Here is a 26,426-nt window from a genome sequence, read left to right on the forward strand (position 1 = left end):
AGTTAGTTACTGCTTACTTGGAAAAAGTTCTGGTTTTCTTTTTCTTTTTTTTTTGTTTTATGGCAACCATTTTCTTTTGCTTCTATATAGACCTCAAGTAACACCAGGAGATCTGAGTTCCTGCAGTGCTTATGAGTTAAGGAAACTAAAAACTGGTAGGGTCTGGTTTTGTTCCCTGCTGACAACCAGCTCCTGCAGCTCTGCATGAAATGGATACATCTGAAGAAGCTATTTCTAAATCACTCTTTTCCACAAAGATAGAAAAATATTCAAATGTGGGATTTCTCAGAGTTTGGAAAGGTTGAACAATTTCTCTATTGCACATACCATAATTTAGCAAAACAAACAAGTAATGAAAATACAGAGGAAAGTTAAGAGCATGTGGTTTATTAAATACTTCTGCACATGCAAAAAAATGGGGAGAGAGAAGAACTGAAGATTTAGGGTTTTACTGCTTTATTTGAAAAAGTTACAGAGTATACATCATCCAGAAAAAGGTCACTTTCAGTTAAGATACTGATGTAATTCTGAAAACATTTATCAGATATATCCTTTTAACAGTCACTTCTTTTTGATTGCTGCTCAGTCCAGAAATGAAAGTGCCAGGCAAGACAGACAGGTAATACTTTTAAGGTATCATCTGCTGCTAACAGGTTGTTTAGTGGCAGATATTTCTTTAATGTACCTTCTTCATAATATTCCTAATTCCTGTTCATGAGCTGCAGATGGCTCTCTACAAGTATCATCGAGGTACCATGACAGTGCATGCTGCCACAGTAGGAAGTTGTTTCAATTAATTGTTAGAGGATTTTTATTTATGAAGTTGCAACACCTCTTTAATTCAAAATATTCTCCTGAATCAGTCTAGGATAGGGTTTTGTTATTTCTTTTTCTTCTTGTTGTTGTTGTTTTGGTTTGGGGTTTTTTGTTTGTTTTGTTTTTTGTTGTTGTTGTGTTATTGTTTTTGTTTTTTGGAGTTTTTTTTAAATGATTGTCCATAAAAGAGCAATCACCAATAGGATACTGTTTTGCCATTTCCTGGAAGATCCTTTACAAAAGATGAAAGGACAAAGTATTTAATTGCAAATTTCTTTCTGTGTGAACCAATTAACCCTAGCATGTTTAAGACCTGTCTTGCTTTCCAGAAACTTGTCAAGAAAAATCAACAAACTAGACTGAGGTAAATTCAATTTTGTTCTTCTGCGAAACTGAGCTGTACCTCCCCAAGAGAAACAATGTTCAGCCCTTTGTTCTGTTGCTGCAGAAACTTGCTTTTTTTTTTTCTTTTAAAAATTATTTTACTGAGAATTGTCAATAAGAAAAACAGCTTCAGTACCACTTCTGACTATAAAAAAGTTTAAGACAGCTTTGAGAAAGACTTAGCATTCTAAATTCATCAACCTTAGCAAAAGAGAGTTAGACCTTTTAACAGCCTGTTAATCCTGCAATTTTCAACCACTCATAGACCTATGCTGTCTTAAACCTTTGTGAACTCTACTGAAGAATCTACTTCACATCTGTTTAATTCTGAAACACCAAGAGTTAAACACTCTTTCACCTTTTGGACCTTAGAAGAAGAGCTCTGCAGTTCTGTGAGTCCTGTTAAGCACTATCTGTTAGAAAAGGGTTTGCACGTCAAAATTCACATACTTAGAAATTCAAGCATGTTGTTCTTCCCCATTCATGTAGCGATGGTAATTAAAGCATGACTAAAGAAGAGGAGAGTCATTTACCCCAGTCCTTACCCCTCCTCTCAATTACTGAACACAAAGTCAAGGACTAGTTGTTATTGAAAACATGCTGTGCTAATCATAATAAATCCCTTAATGTTCTACTTTTCCACTGACTTTACCAAAATTTGTTTTCCAGAGGATATTTTGTTTTAAAAGTCAGTATTTGTTCACTTGTTTGTAGGAGTCCATTCATAATGGCTATTCTAGACCTGAGGGAGCTTCTGTTGTTAAGTTTCTACAAGATCTAAATGCAGCATAAAAAGATGTAAGTGATGTTTCCTGACACACCAATATATGTTGTCTTTTCAATTACATGCAGCTTGAGAGCCTTGCAGCTCAGCCATCAGGCACCCAGAAAACCATAGTTCATATAAAGTTCATGCTTTCTAACTCCTCAAAAGCCTCAAACTACCAAAGTAAAATAAAAGGAACTCAGATATGGCCATGCTTTACTAAATAACTACATGGTACTGTCAACATGCTCCTGTGTCTACTTATGTCTCCTTGTTTGCTCTGGCTTGTTGCATTTTGAAATGCAATTCTTTAGGGGAGGAAAAAAAACCCCATTCTTTAGCTTGCCAGGTCCAGTGCCCAGCTTCCCTGGTAAGCATCCAAAGAGAATGAAAAGTAAAATAAAAAAAAATCAAAACCACTATTTGTATGGCCTGCAATTATGTTTCTATGATTTCTTCAAATTAGACTTGGAAGACTTCCAGTGCTTCTTATAAAAGGAAAATAAGTTAGTTTACAAATGTTACTTAGTGAAGGACAGTATTCCAGTGAAAGCAGACAGTCTACAGCTTTCTCTCTATGTCATGAAAGTGTTTTCATCCTTTGCCACAAGCTGCATGTGTAAAATATCATGTTATCCTTCTATTCTAAGAATTTTACCTCCTGAAGCACATTAGCTGAGATAGATACATATTTGTTTCTTGGAAATAGTGCTATAATCATTGACATAAGCAAGCTATTTCATAGTAGAAGTGAGTAATACATCCCTACCACTATTTTATCTAAGAATTTTAATATTTAAAAAGCAATGGAAATTAGAACAGGACAAACAGCAAAATAGGATTTTCATATTTCAAAATTTTTAATTATAAATTAACTTAAATATCTACCATGTGGCATATCCTAGTTCTCAGAAGGATTACTTGGGAGGGGCTCTGGAAGCCAAAAGCAATCTGGTAGACTGAAAAGAAGAAAGGTGATCGAACTCTCAGGAAACCATCCTGGACTGTGGCTTCTGGGACCTTCTGGGTCAGCTGTGCCACACAGTGAAAAGGAAGTTTGTCAGCTTGTTCCCACTCTTCAGTCCCCTTAAATAATATCAACTTCAACAAAGGACAGCCAGTGCCATGAAGGATCTTTTTCGCTTATAAAACATTTTCTTTATTCTTTCTGTAAATCAGTAGATTTACATATGTGAAATTCTTTACATTCCTGCACAGGAGTGAATTATGAAGTTCCTGTCATCCTTTGTGCTAGGTGGATGACTTCTGCTTCCAAAAATCGGTCAAAACCATGTGTGGATCACCAATTCGAATTTTAGGCAAATGATACATAGTGCTTCATGGAAGGTTTAAGTTTTCACAGATATTAACAGCACAATTTTAAATGAAAGTCAACACATAAATGTAGTCTAAATCACAGAGCAATAACATTTATTTTTGAAGGCTGGGCTAAGGGAAAAAAGTGATGAATAGAAATCAATTTTTAATCTCTGTCAGACTTCACACACTCACCAAGAAGAAACCATGAAATAAATCAGCAGGACTGTATTTATCTCAATAATTTTAATTAATTTATTTAATCAACCATGATATCTCAGTGATCTCCCTCTATCAAATTCCTCTTTTACCAATAATTCCAGACTTACTTTATAGTCCTTATAGCATTTAGTCACATCATTACAGCATACCCTTCTAAATCAATCATTTACTGAGTTAAAGAAAAGTACAGATATTTTGAAGTGAGCAATGTTCCTCTGTTCAAAAGAGTAATTATAAATTCATGCAATAAACTGATTTGCCTCATCTTCATGTATTGAATTTCTCATCTCTGGTGTCAATATTTTCCACATTTCTAGACAGACAAAATCGCTGTTCTATACAATATGGACTTTTTAAGTCAGTTACTACTTCACAGCAAAGCCTTGTTCTAAACCTCAGGCAAGAGGTATTCATAATAGTTCATGTTTTTTGCTAACAAAAATTCTTGCAGCTAGCACAAAATAAATCTGCCATGGAAAGGGATTTCACAAATGGTATCCCATCACAAGCCTATGGTTCGGTATTCTGTCTGTCAACAGGCTTGGAACAGAATCACATATAAATCAGATGTCCTGTCAAACTTCAATTAGTGTAGCCAAAATATTAATCACAGACAGTTTCTGTCTCAAAAGCAAGTTTTCCCAAATCACGTCTTCTTTCAGGAGGAGTTTGCCTTTCTAATAAATCACATGCATAGTAGGTGCATGTAATAGACTGCTTGATTAACCACAGTGCATGCTTTTTTTGTCTAGTCAGGTTTGGAGAGTTTATGGGTCACTGTCTGGGCTTCTCAGATATGTCATGTCTCAATGTCTGGTTTCTACTGACCTAACTGATCTTTTAAAATTGAAAGTGTTTACTACTAAATCTCTTGACTTTTTTAAACAGTGTGAGCATTCTAATTTCATATGACTATGCAGCTTATTTCCAGAGATTAACTAGATCATAAATATAATCAGTTTTATTTAGGTTTTATTTTCAAAAAAACAGATGGATATATCTCAGCTGGTATTTCACAGACTGCCAAGGTGGGTGCGGTGGGAGAACACATGTTAAAACCAAAGGAGATTCTTTGCTGGAAAAATGTTTACAATTTCCTTCTTAACAGCACCTACAACTAGGAGGCTGAAGTCATCAACACACAACTTCAACACTATGTATCACCACTGCTATAACACACCCAACTTATGTTGCTTAAAGGCTGGAATGAAAACAAACAAACAAACTGGTTCTATCTAGATCTTACAAGCTTTTGCCATCACATGTCTTTTCATGCCGTAAAAAATATCCTTTTTCTGGTTGCTACCAACAAACAACCTCCTATGCAAATGAAGAATTGGAAGCATATTAATGCCAGAGACTGAAAAAGATGAAACAGGTATTGCAGGAAGAAACATTGTTCAAGCATGATACAATAATTGATTATTTGCATGAAGATTAATGAAAAATAATGTACATCACAGACAGGGCATACACAGAGTAAAGAAAATTCATTTCTGGATTATGAAAAAAAAAAGAAAGCATAATTTTCCCAAAAGTTTATGTAGTTAGTTAATAATTGCCTGGATAGCCAATCTCATGCTATAATTACCTCTAGCTAAATTCTTTCCAACATAATTGCTTTCACAGTCAGTTTCATAATTTCTTATTTCAAAATTGAAATGGAACATACTTGACTGACCAAGTCATTATCAAAAATTATGCCATTGCTTAAAATATTGAGTGAACCAGAAGCTATGAATTACCAAAAGGCTTCTACTCTCTTAAAATTATAAATTTCTGTACTAACCAAATACCAAATTCATCATGTGAGAAACAATGCTTAAAAAGGTGATTTATATAATTTCAAGTGTATTAAGAAAAGCTCCTAAATCAGATGTATAAAAAGGACCAAGCAAAACTCTAAAATTCCAACATTTTTCTTTAATACACTTATCTGAATAAAGAAATTAAGAAAGAGTAAAGAAAAAACATCTTCTGTCAAAAATTAGAGAATAAAAGTGCTTACTGAGGGGTTTTTTTGCCAGCTTATAAAACTGAGCATGATAGGAAGCATTTAAGTTATCACATTTGTGGACAGGATCTTAGACATTAGAACTGTTAGTTGTCTAGGGCACCATTAAAGTCTCCACAGACAGAGCATCTACTCCCTGACCTACTTCTGCTATTAGAACTGCAAAATGCAAAAAGGTCCTCCAACACACAAAAATGAAATGCAGGCAGTTTTAGCCAGCAAGAAAAATGTCCAAAGGCTAAAATGTCCATGTGGCAAAATGACAGGGCTTTTCAGGGGAAAAAAAAATGTATGGATTTTTTTGGTTGGGCTTGTTGTTGTTGTTGTTGTTTTGGGGTTGTTTTTGGGGGGGTTTTTTGTCTTTTTTTCCAAGAATTCTCCAGAAAAACAGGAAGTCTATACCAGTCGTCCTCTTCAGTATCATATCTTGTGCAAGACTGTGAAGTGCTAGTATCTTACTACAAGAAAGCATGTGTAGTGATCTCCATTTTGGCAGTGGAAAAAGATCACTGCTCTATGTTTGAATGAAGCATCTTTACTCTCTTTCATTAGGAACATGCCTGTACTCAGGTTAATAGAGTTAGGAATGCTACTGGCACAAAGTTGTTCCAGTTGAGCAACTTAGTCATCCCCGTTCAAAATACTCAAATTGCAGCTTGAAACAGCTGCTCACCTCTTCCACAGAGGTGGAAGTGTCTCTTCTGCTCATTCTCTGGCTAATAGATATTTACAGGATTGATCTGAAGAAACATGTAATAAATCAGGAGTCCATGTACCTACAAATGGATGAGCACCTCTTCAGTAAATAAAAGGTTTATTTCAGGGCTTCCCACCTGTTTCTCCCTGAAACCATATGGGTTCTCCCTTACAACAGGTACAATGTTGATCAGTGCAATTCACTAACAAAAGGAAACAATGAAGAAATGCATTCAGTCAGCTTTTTAATTGATAGGAAATGGTAACTTAGGTAGTAGAAATCTAGTCCAGATATGGATAATTACTGGGTTTATTTCTCTAAACCTATAAATGTTTGTTTTGGCACAGAAAAGAAGGAGGTATAAGCTTTTACTTACATTAAGTAGTGACATTAAATGTTACGGCATCCTGCTGTATGAAACTGAAACTCCAAAATAAAACTGATCTAATCTAAGTATTTATTCAAGAAAAAATATTTTTTCCCAGGCATATTAAATATATTGAATATCTCTACATCCAATTTTATTTTTTAATCTTGATAATTCAGTTGCATTTTTTATCACTTACATGCAAATCACATACACATTTACACTTTGGGCAAACATTCCCTCAAGTTTCTCATTTTATAATGGATTAGTCTGCTGAGAAGCTTGGAGGACAGATGTTCATTTACTTCTTTAGACAGCAAAAGATATAGTGCCATAAATCAGTAATATTGGGTATATTCTATATCATAACCTACTGAAAATGAGAAGCAGTTAGGAAATTGTTTTTATTTATATGTTTACTTTCACCTCTGCACAATCATTGTAACCTACCAGAATGAGGTCAGAATTTGAACTTACTGTGCTCTTTGCCATTTAGTTTATATATGTGATTTGAATTCCAGACACTTCAATAGGAAAAAACCAGCAAGTCAAGACTTGTCTTATGTTATAAAACAAACACTGTTGAAATGAGAATTTACCAATTACTACAGAATGGAGCAATAAATATTATTTGGATTAAGAATAGCACCTGAATCATCTACTGAATTACAACTGAGTCAAGGTGAGAAAAAGTCTCACAAAAAAAATTAATTTCCTTCAGACTGATTATTCAGTATAAAAGCACTCATGTACAATTGCAGCTTTTTTCTAAACTACCCAAGCACCAATACATAACACAGACCGGTAAAGAAAATACATTTCATATAGATTTGTTTAAAAACTAACAAGCTGCACCTACTAGTACAGTTCTCTTCATAATCACTGGACATGCAAGAGCACAGATCTAAACTCACCACTGCACACTGCCTCCCTTTCCATCAGTAAGTAAAATTACTGAAGTGAGAAGTGTATAATAGCCTGGACTGGAAGGGACCTTAAAGATAACCTATTTCCAATCCCCTTTCCATGGACAAGAATACCTTCCACTAGAGCAGGTTGGTCAGAGCTCTATCCAATATGGCCTTGAATACATGGAACATCCACAACTTACCTGGGCAACCTGTTCCACTGCCTAACCATCCTCACAGTAAAGAATTGCTTTCCTTCTAATATAAACCTAATGTCTTTCCATGTGAAACCACTCCCCTTTGTCCTTTCATGTCCTTATAAAAATCTCTCTTTTAAAAATCTTTTTTGTGTGTTCCCTTCAGGTGCTGGAAGTGACAACTAGGTCACACACAAGCCTTCTCTGTTCCAGGCTGAACAATCCAAATTACCTCAGTGTTTCCTTGCAGGAGATGTTTTCCATCTGTCCCAGGACACATTTCATTTTCAGGGCTGTGAGTACACAGGGCTGGGTCATACCCAACCTCTCACCCCCCAGCACCTTCAAGTCCTTCTCAGCAGGGCTGTTCTTGACTAGCTCATCCCCCAGCCTGGGTTGATAATGACTGCCCCAACCCAGGTGCATCCCCTTGCACTTGGCCTTCTTCATGGAATTCCTCCAGGCCCACTTCCTGGGCTTGTCCATCTCCTTCTGCATGTCTCAGGTGCATCAACAGAATCACTCAGCTTGGTGTCATCTGCTAACTTGCTGAGGCTGTGATGGATCACTTTGTCATTGCCTGTGTCACTAATGAAGATATTAAATAATATTGGTTCCAATATAGAACACTAAAGGACAGCACTTGTCACTGATATCCACTGAGACTTTCAGCCACTGATCACTATCCTCTGAATGTAACCATTCAACCCATTCCATATCCATATCCATCCACCAAATTCATGTCTTATTTTGAGAAAAGGTTATTCCGGGGGTTCATGTCAAAGGCTTTACAGATGAATGACTTTAACAGTCCTTCCCATGTCCACTGATGTAGTCACCCTGTCATATATGACCACGAGGTTCCTTGCCTGCCCTTGGATAAGCCATGCCAACTGTTCCAAATCAGCTCCCTGTCCTCCATGGGCCTTAGCATATGTGCTAGGAGGATCTGTTGCATGACACTCCAAGCATAGAGAGAGATTATACTGTCAGGCTAGAGTCTCCCAGGGTCGTCCTTTCTACTGAAAAGAGATGGGTTTACAATATTTGCCTTTGTCCCATCACCTGACTGCCAGCATTTTTTAAATATCATGGAGAGAAGCCTGACAAGGGCATGAGCCAGTGCCCTCATGGCTCTGGGATGGATCTCATGAACTCACTAGATAGACAGATCCTTATTTAGAGTAGGAGAGACTTTGCTCCTCCTGCCCCCATCCTGTTATCCATCCATACAAGAGGTGTGAGAAGAAAGGTTGATACTGAAGACTGAGTCAAAGATGAGTACCTCAGCCTTCTTTTCATCCATTGTTACCAGTTTGCCAGCATTGTTTATTAGGGGGATACTCCTTTGACTTTCCTTTTCTGGTTCATATACCTGTACCTTCATGTTATTCTTTGCATCCCTTTTCAGGTTCAGTTCTAGCTTCACCTTGGCCTTCCTTATTCCATCCCTACATATCCAAACTTCATATCTACACTCTTCCCAGGTTACTGTCCTTCTTTCCATTGTCTATGCATTTGCTTTTTCAATTTAGTTTGATCAGCAGTTTCCTACTCAACCACACCAGGTCTTTCCTTCCTTGATTGATATATCTTGCACTACATGGAAGAATTCCTTAAAGATCTGCCACCTCTGTTCTTCTGTCTTGTCCCTGAAGGCTGTCTCCCAGGGGATCCTGTTGACTATCTCCTTGAAGAGCTGGAAGTTTGCTCTCCTAAAGTTCAGGGACCTAACCTTACTCTGTATGTGACCCACACCCTTTAGGACTGCAAACTCCACCAGTGCATAATCATTGCCACTGAGGATGCCCCAGTCTTGAAGTCTCTGATTAGCTTGGGAAATATTTCCTTAAAATTAAACAAGTGCAGGTAGTGAAATTTGCTGTGATAAAATAAATACTAACATCCAAATTTTAAATATAGCACAGGTATTGTAAAATCTATGTCTTTGTCAAATGTACTTCCTCCCCAGCCCTCTCATAATGATTTGCTGAAATAAGTTATACAGACAACTTGTGTTCAGCTCTCACTTCTATAAAATATTCAGCTGATATGCTACACAATCAGTGTTGAACCTCTGTATTATAAGGTGAATACATTTTTTTTCTTTGTGTAATCAACTCTGGAAGCAGATAATGAGGTGAACTACGTGGCCCATGTTATTATTGCCAAGCTATTTAAGTCCCAGACAAGGTACTTACATTTCTCAAAACCCTGAAGAAATACTCTGCAGCCCCTACAATAGTGAAATGAATTAATTTTTTTTTTTGCAAGGATGATTTTGTTCAGAATATTTCTACAGCATCAACCATCAAATTACACCTTTTAAACTAGTCCTCCTCCCATTTGTGAAATCAGACCACACTTTGTTGGGGACTGCTTTATGGTGGGAAGGAAGAAGGGGCCTCAATTGCAGAAGTGCCACTAGTGCTGCATAAAAGGCAAGAAGCAGTTGAGACCTTGATTTTTCTGCCCTACACTGTACCCAATACCAAGTTCAGAGACATTCTCTTAATTGGGTACCACAGCTCCATGCTGCCCTTTTTAGCAAGAGGTTTTTAAAATGAGGCAGTCTCACAGACTGAGATATTTCTCTTGAGAAACTTCATCTCATGGAATGGGTGCATGAAGAACCCACCAGGGGTAGCAGCTCATCAGTCTGGTTACATGGTCTCATGCCCATCTCACAAATGTAGGAGTTTCCTCACTACCTTGCCTTTATTGGGATGAAGCTGCATCATGAACTGACCTCAAGCACGGAGATAACTCCTCCAAAATAGCTATGATAAAAGTTCATCCTTAAACTTATTCTAACTTACGCTGGCACTAACAATCCATGTCTCATTAGTGTCAGGCATATTTAGTCAGAAGCGTCAAACTGTCACAAGTGCTCCTTGTAAACTTTTACTGCCCCTGCTAAGTAGCCATAAATTCAGGCTCATATAGCAGCAACAACTACTGTGTAAGAATTTCTATTAGTGAAAATACTGCATTTATTTATTTATTTCTGAAATTATTATTGCAGAAAGCCTTGCTACAGATATTTTTTTTGCCCCCTAGCACAGCTGCCAATGGTGATGTATTGCCTTTTCTTTCCTTCTTATTGCATATAATTTTAAAACAAACAAAACTGCAGATGACCTAAGAGAAGTTGTTATGTTTACCTGCAGGCATTGCTTCACTTAGAAAGCAAACATACTGGACAACTATAGAGGGACAAGTCCCTGTGGAACATCTTCTGTTCTTTTTCTGAGCCAAACCTGGATTGAATTACCTCACAAATTAATAAATATGCATTGCATATTACAAACCTTCTTAGAAAAGACTTGGCTTCTTTGTTATAAGTGCTGGAAACATGAATAAGACAAAGGAAAAAGGCAACACTACAAAAGAGCTCATGGGCTCTTTGAGACCTTTTAGCTCTGCCTCAGAGGTCTGGTGACAGGGTTTTGGTTATGAGTATAAACTAAACTTTTTACAAATGGTCAGTAAAGACCCTACTTGGAATTCCCTGCCACTGATACTGAGTTTCAATTTGCTGAAACTATGAATACCGACCCCTACATATGAGGTTAGTGGGAGGCATATTTTAAAGGCAATGAGTGGTATAAAGATCCAAGTGCTTTGGTTAAAGTCATAGTCTGGAAGCATCATGAAGGCATATAGGAAGAGGCAAGCCAACAGCTTGCAGCATGTCAAAGCATATCTAAAATGTCCATGAACCTTTTTCCATGCAGTAGGCATAAGCAGCTTATTTTCCATTAAAAGAAAAATAAATTTGCTTAATCTCTTCCCAATAAGTGCATTTGGACAGTTACTATGCAAGAAAAAAGTTAGAAAATAATGACGTTCAGGCTAAAGCTAGCATAATTATTTCAGTGCCTGTGCAGTATAACAGTGATTAGCACAGAAAAATATGTGCTAAATTGTCTTACATATCTCTGTGTTCAAATAATGTGACTGAAATAAGGTCTGAGCAATACAGCAAACAACAACAAAATGTGCCTGCTGATTTGCTGAATACGCATTACACCCTGAGAAAAATATAGCAATTATAGCAACAGACACAGACAGAAATCTTACAAGAGTTTGCAAATGAGGACTCCATAAACAACTTAATTCCAGTATTCCTTTATCTTTAACTTTTTTTTCAAAGTCATTTTATATCAGGAGATTTTTAGCCTTAGTGGTAAGCAAACTAAAGGAGGAAAGCTTCACCACATTTTCATACCAGAGACTAATGAAGACACAATCATTGGAAGAGACAGGGCCACCTAGGAGCCAAGGCAAACACTTGCAGATAGAGCTCTCACCAATAGGACGCAGTCCCACACCAGGTCACAAGGCCACAGTAACAAGTTGTATCTGCACCCCTAGACATGACAAAGGAACCCTCCAGCCAGTCCCAGGGGCTGTGCAACAGAGTCCAGAGAAGAACAGCAGTAGACATTGTCAAAGACAAGACTGGAGAAAAGCCACTTACCATGTACATCCAGGGTTCACTGAAGAGTCAGAGCTGCCAGGAGACAAAGATGTAATAAGATCCAAGTGCACTCAAGAGACAAGGCTACCCTCCAAACAGGTTCAAGGCCCAGAGAGGAGACAAAACCTGCTACAGTACATAGATTTGAAGTGTGTCTAGGAAACCCAGTCAGTGAGGGAGGCCTAAGTCCAAAGAAAGCTCGTAAAAGGCCCAGCTATCCTGATCTGAGTTCAAAGGGATCCATCCATGGACAGGGCAGGGGAAACATAAGGCCATTAGGATAATAAAAGCATCACATCTGACAGGGATTATGAGCAGAGTCAGAATCTTCAAAACCAGCTCTTTTCTTGCCAACAAAGTGTTAATGGATTCATTAATAGATAAGGTTTTCATCCTGGTTAAATGTGCAGCTCTAGTTATGGTCAGAGCAGCTTTTATACGGACATAAGAAAACTGCACTAGTAAGAGAATAATATGGCACAATTGGGTAGATTTTTATCAAAGTGCCAAGAGGCACATCCTTTATCCCAGGCACCTGCTGGGTCCTTTGCCTGCCTTTTTAGCATGCTGACTGGTGAAAGCACAGCAAGTACTGTGGCTGCTCTATAGCTGTGTGCGAGCTGGCTGGCAGCTAGCAGAGTTAAAAGTCTGTTCAGTTCCTCTGCTACCCTTTAGCTGAGACAGCAGATTAATTTTTCTCCCTTACATAGTTGATGGTTTTTACAAAGTCTGTGATAATTTGATGTCCTTGAAACCTTTAAAACCGGCACTTCGAGGCAAAACAAGTGGGGACTAATATGATTGAACAGGTCTTGTTTCCTTATATAACAAAGTGAAAACACATTAGCCATGAAGCAGGCAGTGAAGATAAAAAATTTCAGCCTAAAGACTTCAGCCTGTCAATGCCTTAATGAATTACAATTTATACTATTTATGATAATATTACGTGAAATCTATCTTATCAACTCCAGTATTTTCCTTAAGTCATTGAAATGAAATAAATAAATAAGAAGTATGAATAAAGCATTAGATCAATAGACTATAATTAGATTTATATAGTATAATTAGATTAATTTCACTATGTACTGTAACCAAGGATTTCTGTATCAACCACTATTAATACAGAAGTGTGCAATGACAAGGGGCCCTTACATTCTGTTTTACATTGAGTGTATAAGAGATGCGGTACTGAATAAAACTAAGAAGGTAAGTGATGGAGTGACTAATAAAATTATTAATGATTCCAAATGAAAAAGTATAAGACAGAAGATATTAGTGTTTTGTATCCTAGATTGTGCTTTCATTTTGAAGTTGAGTCTCCTTGATCTTTAATGACTGCTGTGCATTTTAAATTTTTTCCAATTTTCATTTACATTTACTTGCCTTATCCATCTACAGAAAAGAAATGGTGCAAAGACTTGTTTAATTTAGGCTGATGAAGAAGTAAATGCACAATTTTCATATAATATTAAAATATTATTACAAAATTGCAGTCAAAATTTACATCTGTAAATTCCTTGCAATATTTTCTGCATTTTGAATACCTTATTGCTTGCAAAAAGGTAATTACATACAAAAAATAGCAAAGTTTGCTAAAGTAGTACTGCAAATGTGATTTACACTACAACAAAGTGTAGTGTATTTCTTGTTTCTCTGCATCCTCAACTATCCAACTGGTTTCGCTCTATTAATCATTTTACATATACTACTCTTATTATTTGAATATTTGAAAAAACCTCCAGGGAATTTATTGTGACAAGATCATGTTGTCAGAAACATCAGTGAAGAGTTCTCACAGAATTCACTAAAATACACTAAAATACTCTCACAAAATAACTACAAAAAGAGCATGCCTTTCCAAATGGCTGATGACAAAATTTATCAAACCAAAGAAAAATGTGGGTTATTTAGTGAGTGCCAGTATAACCAGTCAGTTAAGGGCATTTTATGTAATAAATGGAATGGTCAATGTAGTCCACACAAGACACAGTAGGAGCAGCTATTGCACATCTTGTTTACCCAAATGGCCCTCTGAAGTCCTCTGCAGTCATTGATAGGAATAAGGCATCCACCTTGCCTCAAAAAGGTACGGCAAGTACAGATTGCTGTTGCACAGCACTGTACCCATGCACACAAGCATGCACATGAACACAGAACTAGTTTGTCTTTTAATGGGAATATCGAACCATTAAACGACTTCTGTATAATAGCATGGAATTTCTTTTGGAGAGGCAATTCTACTTTTTTCACAGAGAACAAAATTTTTCAATGGTTTGCAAAACTATGCTGACTATGATTGCAATATCTAATCTCTATATAAGAGGGTCAAACATTAATTACATTTATACTGATAATATCTAGCTGAAAAAGACTTTAGTCTCCTGAAGAGCTGAGAACCAGAGAAACCAGGTTTCTCTTCACTGCTGTTATTTTAAGAAAGCTTAATGTTAGACTTGAGGTTTCATTTGGTATTCCTTTGTATTATGTTATTAAAATTTTCCTATGCTAAAAATAGTTTCTGTCATTTAGTAGAACACATTATAATTTTTACCTCTGCTTCATCTCTATTTCCTCAATAACTAAACTCACACTTCAGCTATAACTTATGCAAATTCGTGGATGATTTAGGTGGTTTAACTTTTAAGGCCCCTTGGTGTAAATTTTCTGAACTGTGCCCTCTGATGTGATCAGGTGAGCTAGGAAAAGACATATTCATCTCCTGGATCATATTAACATAATTTTGAGCTTTTGAAAACTCTAACCCTATGTAGCCACACAAGCATTTCACATATTCAGACAGAGATACTCTGCTTAAAACTGATATAAGCTGAGCCATTGAGAGATAAACATACAGAGCATTAACTGAACCCCTCCAGGCTGCAACAGGGAGGAATCATAAGGGACTGTTTGTCTCAGATGACATTTAATTATAATGAGCAGAATCTAGGTTATTAGCAGAATACATCTGCATGTGTGGTTTTGAGTGAAATCTATTAAAAGGGAATAAAGTGAACATTCAGATTTTGTATAATGTCACAGAAACAAAAATCTTGAATTGATGTTTTAATTTCTCTCTTAATTATTCACATAAAATATTGAGACAGCAAATTAGCATATAATTCATAAAACCAGTTCCTTTTCTCTCACTGTTACAAGTTTTTTACTTTTTAAGGAATTGATCTTGATTGCCTACAACAGAGTCAGAAATTGTGGAATGAAGCACAGGCTCCAAAGCATTTAGATCTTGTGCTTCTCTCCATGTTCATCCACTATGTAAAATATGAAGTGACACTGTGAGGCAGAAAAAAAATGCTTTCACCTTCTGCCCCACCATGATTACATCCCCAGGAGCCCTGCTGACTCACTGTGCTTCCAAATCTACATAGGCAGAACCTCAGACAGTGCCCCAGGGCAAGCAGCGTCCTCTCCTTTGATTCCAGTCTTCTTTTCTTCTCTCTCTTTGCATTTGCTTTCTTTCTATATTCCCTTCTTATAGAGCTCAGGCCTAATCCATTGATATTACAGTCTGTAAATCTTTTGAAAGCCCTTCTTCAATCCTGATCAGAAATATACAGCTTACACCTGCCAAGTACCAGCCAAAATCATTCTTTCTGCTTCAACAGTATCTGTCAAACTAGAAAAAGGTACAATCTTACAGTCTCACATAACATGTATCATGATAGTCAATAGCTCTTGAAGCAAAAATACAAAAAATTTTTAAGTTCCTATGCTCAAATAGGAAAAAAGAAGTTTTCATCATATGACAAATATAAGCTGATCCTTCAAGGGAGGGGCCTATCAATTCTGAAGTGAATGCAGACTGTGTAATATTAATTTCACCTAATGATTGTCAAAGATTAGTAACATTAATAAAAGGTAAATGTACTAAACTATATTACTAAATACAGTTGTTGATTTCTTTTTAATAATTGATGTCTGAAAACACACTTGCAGTTTAGAACTATGATTTTCTCACATTGCCTAGCAACCTGTGCAAATATAGAACTGCAGATGCAAAACTACTGACCTTTCTTTCATGCCTGCTTTCCAGTGCTTATTTTTTCTACCCTACAGAGCAAAAGAGTAAAACCAGAAAAAAGATTTCAAGCGCTGAACTCGTCAATATATACTAAACATTTCAGATAACAAAATCATAAAAAACTTGGCTTAACAGAAGAGCAAACTATTTTATTTTAATAAGCCTAAAATATTACATTCTGGATAGAGAATCACCGATCTTTCAGTGCAGAGAGAATGGTTACTCACCCTACAATATTTGCGGCTCTTAGGAGGAGTCATCTGTGCAGATTTCTTTCCTAGTGCACACGTACAGTATTGGGGGGATTTTTTTTTTTTTTTTAATTTTAGACCAACACTATCCACTGAATCTGTTCCTGCATGTAACTATACCTGCATTCAGCCTCAAGGGAGGCTTGAGCTACTAGTTTCTTTTCTTAGTAATAACAAAGTTGGATTATGGGAATGGGAAGAAGAGCACAATCAAAACAGAATAGTATGCTGAAAAAAACCAGGGTATATAGAGTACACATCTTCTTCCCATAGTGCCAAAATACAACTTCCTTGGTTACTTGAGAGTATGTAATGGGGAAGCATGTACAGAGATGGAGATGAGAAAGAGAACCTATTACTTCTCTAGCTGGGATTGGAATGCTGAACAATAACATCTGTCATAAAAGACTAAATATGCAACAACATGCATGCAAAAGGAGCTAGGCTGCAATCAGTCCAGGAGATGGAAATACCTCCTTAAAATAAAATATAAGAACTTGGATGGTTCCCCTCTTATGAGGAAGTAGATTGCAAGAAAAAAAAATAGATTGCAAAATATATTTTAAAAAGAAAAATCAGTGCATTTATAAGTAACACAAAGCTTATGTCAACATATTTTCTCTGAAATTGTTCCAATATACTCTACTTAGGATGTTCCCCCAAAACGCTGTCTACAGAGCAATCTTACTCCGTATTGAAACTACCTGGTGGTTTCAGTAGGATCAAATACTATTCACGTTTTCAAAAATCTTTGTAGTAATCACATATCCTCTGAATGAAGAAAGACATAGTTCTCTCCCAAGATTTTCCTGGGAAGCTGTGAGAAAGCTCAGAGAAAAGAATGAGAAACAATTCTTATCTCCACTTTCTGCACCTGTTGTTGTGCACATATGGAATGTGCTATGGAGATTGTTTGTCACAGGCTGGTTTCTTAATTGGACTCTGGTGATGGTGTTTTGGATTCATTGACCAACTGGATCCACATGTGTATTGGACTGTCTGGCAAGGGTGATGGCTTTTTCTCTAGTAGTATAGTATAGTGTAGTAACAATAAAAAGATTGATCAGCCTTCTGCAGTGGTGGAGTCAAGGCTCATCATTCTCCATACAGGGGCTCACTGTTACTATAAACCTTCTAACAATTTGTTTCAAGTATTAGACAGACTTTTAACCTCACAAGAGATTTAACAATCCATAGCAGCAGATAACACATGACTAGTATTTGATGCAAACTTAGACTCATGTTTCTCATGACTCCTTCAGTTGTGCTTGCCAGTGATCCTTGTATTTGTGATATTGGTTTCATGCCAGTTTTCAGTGTGTAGAGTTTTAGAGGCAAAGGTTTTTCACAAACCCATAGAGATTAAACCCTTCATTCCACTAACATACTGAATAGGTAAATTATTCTTTTGTTTTATTTTTCTCTTAGAAGACTTCAGCATATACTGCACAACTACAGTAGAAATTAAGTGAAGGTAAGAAAATGTTTCATAGTTATAATTTCCTCACAGACAACACAATTAACTTTGTAAATATCAAAGGTCATTATAGGTTTCTGCTGTTGTTGCTGTCATAAACGAGGAAAGCTCTTCAAAGAGACTTGAGAGAAAAACTGACATTTTTATCGTATTTCACACTATTTGTCTGAAAATGTCTTGGAAATCCTAATTTTCTGCATCCTCCTTTTTTGCCTCCTGATGACAAGTATATTCAAGACACACCTTTTTATAAAGCACAGTAAAAGAGGTAACCTGCCTAAAGGATAGTCAGAATTTAGGTAAACAGAGTGGTATAGTTTTCCTCTATGAAGTATAGCTGTTCTGTTTTCCTACCCAGTTCAGTTTGCTATTGAAAGTTTTAGTCAGGCAAAAATATGGCTTCAGAATTATCAAGAGTGAAATAATTAAACACCTAGAATGTGTATTCATGCAATCTGAATAGGGTAAAAGAACAAGAAAAAAATTATTTCTATTATTTTATTATCTTATGCTTGTAGTCCAGTCTCTAAAAAACAAAAATGATTTCTTACAGAAAAAGAAAGTATTATTATTTTAATTAATAGTTGCACTATCTAGAAAAGCATAAGATTTACTTCAGGAAGCATGAAAATAGAACGCTTAGGAAAAAAACAAAATTTATTTTATTATAGAAGTAAAATCCATCAGGATACAGAAATTTAAAAAAAATAGTTAGCTCTCTATTTTGTTAAATTTAAAGATCCATCCATTTAAGTTCTATGTTATAAAGTTTTTTGGTTGTTTTCTTACACAATGCATGATTTAAATCAAATAGTGGTATTTACCTAATATGGGGCATTCTGATAAATAAGTCACTGATTCTTTAAGACAAATTGTGACCCTATCTGTGAAAGATTGCCTATCTCAGGTCATTGTCTCCTCTTAGTTTTGTATTTTAGATGTTATTTCAAGCCATGCTAAACACTGTCATCATCACTAAAATATGAAACAGCAGAGTTTAGTCTTCTCCATTTATCTTCTTTTTAGTTAACTGGGGACTTTCAACACCTCAGAAAGTCAAGGCATTTGTATCTAAAGACACTGCTAAAAGAAATAATAGAAGAATGAAAATGAGTAGGAGGAGAGAGAAAAAGAATTCAAATTTTGCTGATGCTTCTTTCTTTTAAATTCATCATTTTAAAACATTTTGACAACCATGTATGAGTAGTTCTATTCTTTTGTAGAGCTAATTTTATTAAAATTCTTAATTTTTCTTTTGTGCATACAATTCCAAGCTTGCTAGCTATGTACAGTTAATTATAATTAACTAAATACAGTTAATAATTGAGTTCTTAAAGGTGTTTGAGTTTCTGAAGATTGGATCTCAGTTTTGATAATAACTTTTTGAAGCACAAATACATCTAGACTATTTGAGCAAGATAGCTTCAGCCTTCATATTCTCATTCACACACAAAGAGTACAATATAATGGCACATGACACAAATATTGCCATGCAATTTTAAAGTATGTTTGTCAATTTATTTTGCAGAGAAATGCAACTTCCACACTATTTTGTGAAAAAAGCCAGTTTCCTACTGTTTGAATGACTCTAAAATTTCTAAAATCAGCTACAAGAACCTGATACATAGAAAGTAAAGCAAAATTGTCTGTACAGCAAAGATCAACAACAATCTCATCATATTTTTAAAATGCATTTTTCCCATGCTATTTTATAAATAAATGTTAAAGTCATATTGGATAATTTTCACAATTTACCTGTCTTTTAAACGTTTATTGAAAATATGCAACTGAAGATTGCACAAGATTTCACATACAATCAATGCAGCCATCACAATTTTCATGTTTTTATGTGATTTTTCTGAAGAGAGATCGGCAATTAAAAAAATTTCCTTTTTCTGGACCATTGAACATTTTCAAAAAAGTGTTGGCTTTTTTTCCCAACATGAACTCTTCAGAAATTTCTCCTTAAAAAATACATATACAGGTAAATGTATCTATCTGTATCTAACCAAATAGAACAGATACAGAAGACGACAAACTTGCTTTGCTGAAATTTAAAAAGCAAGGTGTACAGTCCAATACTGTACTGCAAGACTAAAACATATGTACTGAGTGGTACTTCTAAATCATGCTTTATGGGTCTTCCAAAAACCAGAATACCCACCCTTTGACTCACCACAATGTGCTAATGAACAAATGGCTGATATTTTATAGGGAAGCAAACACTTCCTTTGTAATCTCTGCATAGCTGATGAAGGTTTGACATTTTCAACAGGCTGGGAAAGAGGTGACATCACAGGTAATGGTAGTAATGTCTTTTAAATGTTGTTTCTTCCTTACCTCTGCTGACATTATGGGATTTCAAAACAGTGGAGAAAGTGAATATTAATTATCACTAAGAAAGTTTCACAGATCTCCTTTTTGATGTTAACATTTCAGGAAAGCTGCCAGCATGATTAAAAAAACCTCAAGTTTCCACATTTAGGAAAAATCCTTTATTAACAGAAGATGTTCATTGGCCAGCCACAAAAAACTCTGGAAAAAGAGACAAAAACATCCTATGTTTTATCTGCCACAAGAGTTCTTGGTGATAAATTACATTATGGAAGTTTTTGCCAATATATATCAACACACCTCATTGCATTCTCTTTTTTAGTCCCAGATATAACAGAGTACCACGTCTGTTACATGTTTTTCAAGAATCCCTGGGCTTGGACAAACAAAATAGTAACAACACTGCCAATCAATCATACGTTTGCTTTTCATGGTTAGTGACACTGAGTAACATGTAAGAAAAGAAAAGTTGGCTTATATTCCTTTTTTTAAAATCATAAACAAAATTCAATATCCTCTATGTCAAGACAACTAGCTTTTGCCTCCCAACTGCTTGCTGCTGCACCAAGATGCTGCATCCTCAGGTTACATCACTTGATGCACAGCAAGCAACAGACTAAGGAAACCATGAATCATTGGACTAAACTTAAATGAATTGAAAAACAATCCCACTTTTAATGTGATCTGCAATTTAAGTTCCTTTTACTTTGGAAAAATATATAAACACTACAGACTTTTTAAGAAATTATGTTCTTTTTGGATAATCACTTAATACATGTTAATAAAACTTTTCAGGAACATTTGTTAGGAAGTGATAAAAAATGTTAAAGATCTGCTAGCTTAAAAGTACTGAAGCACTGAATTTATAAAAGTTAGATTTCTTTAATTTCTACTTTTATGAAAGGCTAAGGGATTTCATTAAAGATTATCAAATCCAAGCAGTTACCCAGTTTGTATCTTACCACACTAGTTTGTCTAAGTTACTAAACATATTTATTATTTCTTGTTTAAATTATGCTTGAAGGCTTATTCTTTGTTCTAAAAACACTTTTTAAAATTAAAGTATTTAAAGTAATATTTTATTATAATTTAAATGTCATAATAAGGTAATGAATTTAATTAAAATAGTCAAAATTTGGACAGCTGCAGTGTTATTCTATTTTTTTTGTGATATTTGTCACTGTAACCATACAATAGACAAATAGCTACATCATATCTCATCTATAATTTTTCAGTGGAATAAGGATATTTTAAAAGGAATCACATTTTCATAAAGCTTGCCTGAAAATTTTATCTCTTCTGTCAATATTTTTACTCTGAGTAGACCCATGTGGCTTTTGGTAAAAAAATCAGTTAGCTCTACTATTAAAATTAAAATAAGACTGCACACACACTGCCTCATTTCCTCTCCTGGGAAATATATACATAAAAGATATTAGTCACATTTTTAATGCATTATTGGAAAGTCTCAAGTATATTACCAGTAAAGACAATGGAATTTATGAGACACCACACACCAATGAGCAGTGCTTTACTTTGGCTGTTGAGTACATTAGAGTCCAAAACCCATATGTAAATCTCAATTGTTAAAAATTGCTTCAGGTCTGCATCTCCAGACATGTCCATATCAAATTTATAATGACATATTACATAGAAATTTGCTCAGTTGCTTCAAGTTTCCTGGGCATATTATTGCTTTTGCATTCACGAAGAGCATATTTCTTAATATACCCCCAATGAAAAACACTCGAGGTTCTGCTGCAGACTTGACTGAGGCATGGCTAGAACTGCTTCCTGGTAAGACAAAACAAGAAATAACCAAACTGAACAGTAATCTGTTTCTAATCTTCCCACAATTCTCACTTGCCTCATTATCTGAGATTGAAGATAAGAGAACTCAAAACTCACACATCTTAAACATCGACAACAGTCATCTCCTCCCTTTACGAAAATATTTTACTTTCTTCCTCCTACTTTCTCTTCACCCACAATTACCCACAAAGACTTTTGCGTAGTCTTAAAGTCAACACTAAATAACAGCATTTTATTATTCTTCACAGAATAAGGAAGAACAGTTTTTTTTTGTTGTATTCACTTTCATTTTAGGTATGCTTACAAATAGCTTTTTGAAACTCTAGTACATCCTAAGTATGGGAAATTTTACTCGAAGATAACGGAACTCTAAATTTATAAATGTCAAAATTTACTGTTAAAATCCAAAAATATGGAGAGATACACATCTACACCAATACATTGAACAGTGAAAGACACTACCTGCTTTTTCTAGATCTATTGAAGTAAGAGAGGTCAAGGTGTTCTCCTTAACTTTCAATTAGTATTTCTGCTGAAACCTTGAGACTACTTTGAGACTGAAAACCTTAGTCATGAGTGCAGAAAGATGTTTTTCAATGTCAAGGACAGAAGAAGAAGTAGAAAAAAGTTGCACTTTTTTGTTTAAAAAATTAAAACAATTAATATAGGAGCAAACTGAAATCAAAACAAAGAAATATTCAGATCTGGGAATATTTTCCCCCTTTCCATGCCAAGCCCAAATCCTGGCCTGTGCTACTCTGGAAGGAGCATGCAACAATACATTAGGTGTTAGTGACATGAATAGAGCACAAGGCATGATCATATATTTAATCTAGATGAAGAGAAAGGCAGAATTTGAGTCACATGTCAAATACTTCTACAGTTGATAATGCAAAGAATTTGACCTAAAAATAAAGTTCAACGTGCTTTATGTATTTTGGATTTTCTATGTTTACATAATTCAGTCTAAAGGAAGACTATAATGATCTAACTACACTATAAGCTTTCACATAACAAGCAATCTCCTTTTAGATAATTAGCTTTCAAGGGTTCATCTTAAGGTTTTACTCCAGACACCTCACAGGTCAGAATATGCACTTGTAGTGTACATCCCAATAAGCTGTAAGCTACCTAAAGACATGAAAAGGAAGTCAAAGGCTTGCAAGAACCAAAAAGAAATGTGGAAGTATAAAAGCAAGAAAATAGACAATAATATAAATAAATAGGAACTTTGAACATTTAGGAAATTGCATAAAAAAAATTTTTGAAGGAAAAAAAGAATTCAGACACAAAACATTTAACACCAACAGAAACTCTTCCTTCAAGTAATGCAAAAACAAAAAAAAAACCACAAAAAACCCCAAAAAACCCCAAACTCTTCAAACTGCAGAGGATACAAACTCCATAAGAAATATCTCAATACTTCTTCAGATGAGATCTTAAAAATTACTGATATAGCATTGCAAAACAGTAGCTGCATTAACATAGCATGAAAAGAAACAGCTAGGAGCTGTCTCATGTGAATTCCTGCCACCTGATTTTGGCTTATTCTACTTAAGAAGCCTATTTCTGTCAAATACACAAATATGTCTTTTAGAATAAGGAAAGTGGTAGAGAAAAGAAAAAGAGACTTGTATGCATAATCTGCCATGACTTTATGCCTTTTTTTTCCCTCCTCTTTGAGTAAATGGTCTCTTCAACAGAAGTTTAGATTTGTTTTTGATAGGTGTATCTTTCCATAATCGTCCTAGACCTCATTAAAGACTAAGTAATGAGATAATTGAGAGTGTTGAGATAAAAATTAAAATAAAGTGTTTTTAAAGTTATATAGCACTACTTTCCAATCAGCTCTGCACAAATCCTTAATTTACTTGCTGTTTATCCTCAGCTCTTGTCAATCACAGAAACAGTTTCTGATATTGTATTTTGTATTCTTATACTAATTTTTATGATCTTTTTATTATCCCATCCTCACTTTTTAAAGTACAAAGGCTACAAAAGAGAAAAATCAAAAATGTACAGATAGTCCAGTGTTCTTTATTCATCACACTGAAAAAGTTAAAATGGGAACAGCAGTATAAAATTCTTATTTCATAACAATTTGAAGTTAGTAATAATTGTATTTTGTAAACTTAAGCCAACTTAATCCTGACATCAGAAGAAAACTGATCTGTTTTTTAAGTGACTGTAATTTAATTTCTGTTATTATGTTACTATTAATCAATGTATTTTTTGAACATAGTTTATGTGGTTTTGACATCATAGTAATGAAATTTATTTTTCATTTCTTTGTGAGTTATCATATTGCAGTTTATATTTTCTGTCCAGTTTCTGTACATGTATTGTCACAAATACTAAATAAAATATTTTTTAAAAAGTAACCTCAGCTGTGACAATTGTTTTCAACATAGTCATTAAAAATGTTCAATCCACAGTTCTTGAAGTATATTTCATGTGTTCACCTTCAAGATTAAAGCTTATTGGCTTTTTTTCTAGGGGGGGTGGGGGGGAATGGGATTAGAGGGGCATTGTGGTTTATATATTCTTTATAATTCTATGACTTCCATATATGAGCCACAAGCCATCAAATCTTTTATAACTATGATGTTTATTTTCAAATTCACCAGACGTGGTACTAAGCTTAAGCATACACAAAACTGGCAGCACAATGATGACTGCAAATCAAAATCAGAAGAAATACCTCTCATCCCATCATTTAATTAACAATAATATCTTAATTTACCATTAGATTATTTATAACTCTATGTGAATTTCATTTTTCATGTTTCAAATTTTAGTCCTTTATCCTTTTTTAAAAATAAAATCCAAGTTTCTTTTTTTTTTTTTCCTTGAAAATGCCTAAGACAGATTTGTAATTATTCCTTTCAGCTGAAAATATCATTTAACTCTTATGCAATTCCTGCCCTTAGCTCAAAAGTTGATGTGAATTTCAAGCCATGTCCATTATGTTTATACTTTTGAAACACATACATATTATACTTTTGCTTTCTGTAGGCTTTCAATGACAAATGTCTCACACACGGCTTCCTGTTTGGAATTCAAACCAAAACCTTCAAGACCCTTCAATAAAGAGTTTATGGCCAAGAACAAATGTCATGTAAAGCCAGATGTCTGTGTTTGTTACAAACAAGCACTAACTGAGTACATTAAAATCATTAAATATATGTAGTTTAATAAACAAAAATGCTGTTAGAATATTAGAGACTGGATAATACGTTCGTTCATATTATCACCTTTCACTTCCGCTGTGCATTAGCTTTTCATAATTTCTCCAGGTATTACATGGCATTGATGTGACTTTCAGATATAAGATCATGGCTTTCACAGCAATGTAATCAGAAATCCAAATTATGAAATGTGAAAGCTAGTTTCTTAATCAAGCTCCATAAATCCTGCTAAATTATTTCAATCCCACTATACCTGCTTTGTTACTTTTCTTCTTGGAGAACTTCCAAAGAACAGGAACTGAATTATAACAGCTCCTATTGCAATGGGGACCTTTGATTTCTCCTGAATTCTCAAGGTAGCAGTGAACATTTCAGAAAATAATAAAATTTGGGACAGATGATTGATTGGCAGAATTTCCACCGATATGAATTTGGACTTGAAAAAATTCAACTGGCTGTGTAGGTCCCTTTGAAAACCTCACCTAGTCATGACAATGCTCTGTATTCTACAAACTATGATTCTTCTTCCCTCTATCTGCACATTTTGTCAGCACATAAAATTCGTCCATACCCTGACACCACCATATCTGTTCTCCCCATGATGATGTATTAGGAACACACAAAAAAACCTCCAAATTTCTCTCTATGTATGAGCTTTCGTAAAAGCAGATGACCTGAAAGGCCATCTTTGGTTATATACCATGATGATTGTGGAAAATGAAGAGAAAAGGAGAGAGTCAGAAAGAGAACTGGAATAATCTATGGACTTCTACAGACTCATTTCTCATCTATTTATTTATATGGATTCCATTGTGATTACAATCAATGCAAGCACTTTCTAAAATGCAGGAAGGATTGCACTAGTTTCATTCTTGTTCCTTCACCTCTTTCAGTTTGTCAAGAAAGACTATAGTCAAGAGCTATCAGACATCCCAGAATCAACAAAAAATACATTTTCTGGAATTAGTCTTTCTTACATTTCCTACAGTGAAGCAAATCAAACCATGGCAAAATACGTAGTTTTGCAGGAGATTTGGCGGGCTATTTTAGCTCCCTAAAGCTGAAAACAGTTATCTGCTTGAGAGAGGGTGACTTGAAGGACAGTTACAGCAGGAAAAAATATGCATTCAAAAGACCTGGGGCACAAGCATTCT

General features: G+C 35.2%; 1 long non-coding RNA gene across 1 annotated transcript in view; it reads right to left on the minus strand.

The window, feature by feature from the left end:
• The window catches only part of LOC120504895, a 68,888-nt gene extending 52,320 nt beyond the window's left edge, over positions 1-16,568 (minus strand). The window contains exons 1-2 of the long non-coding RNA XR_005628140.1: positions 16,438-16,568; positions 12,172-12,204 (exon numbers count right to left, since the gene is read on the minus strand). This is a non-coding gene — a long non-coding RNA (uncharacterized LOC120504895). The remainder of the gene's footprint in view (positions 1-12,171; positions 12,205-16,437) is intronic.
• Positions 16,569-26,426: the final 9,858 nt, after the last annotated feature.

The sequence above is a fragment of the Passer montanus genome, unplaced genomic scaffold (genome assembly GCF_014805655.1).
Source record: "Passer montanus isolate IOZ18808 unplaced genomic scaffold, ASM1480565v1 scaffold31, whole genome shotgun sequence".
In the NCBI taxonomy this organism is placed as follows: Eukaryota; Metazoa; Chordata; class Aves; order Passeriformes; family Passeridae; genus Passer; species Passer montanus.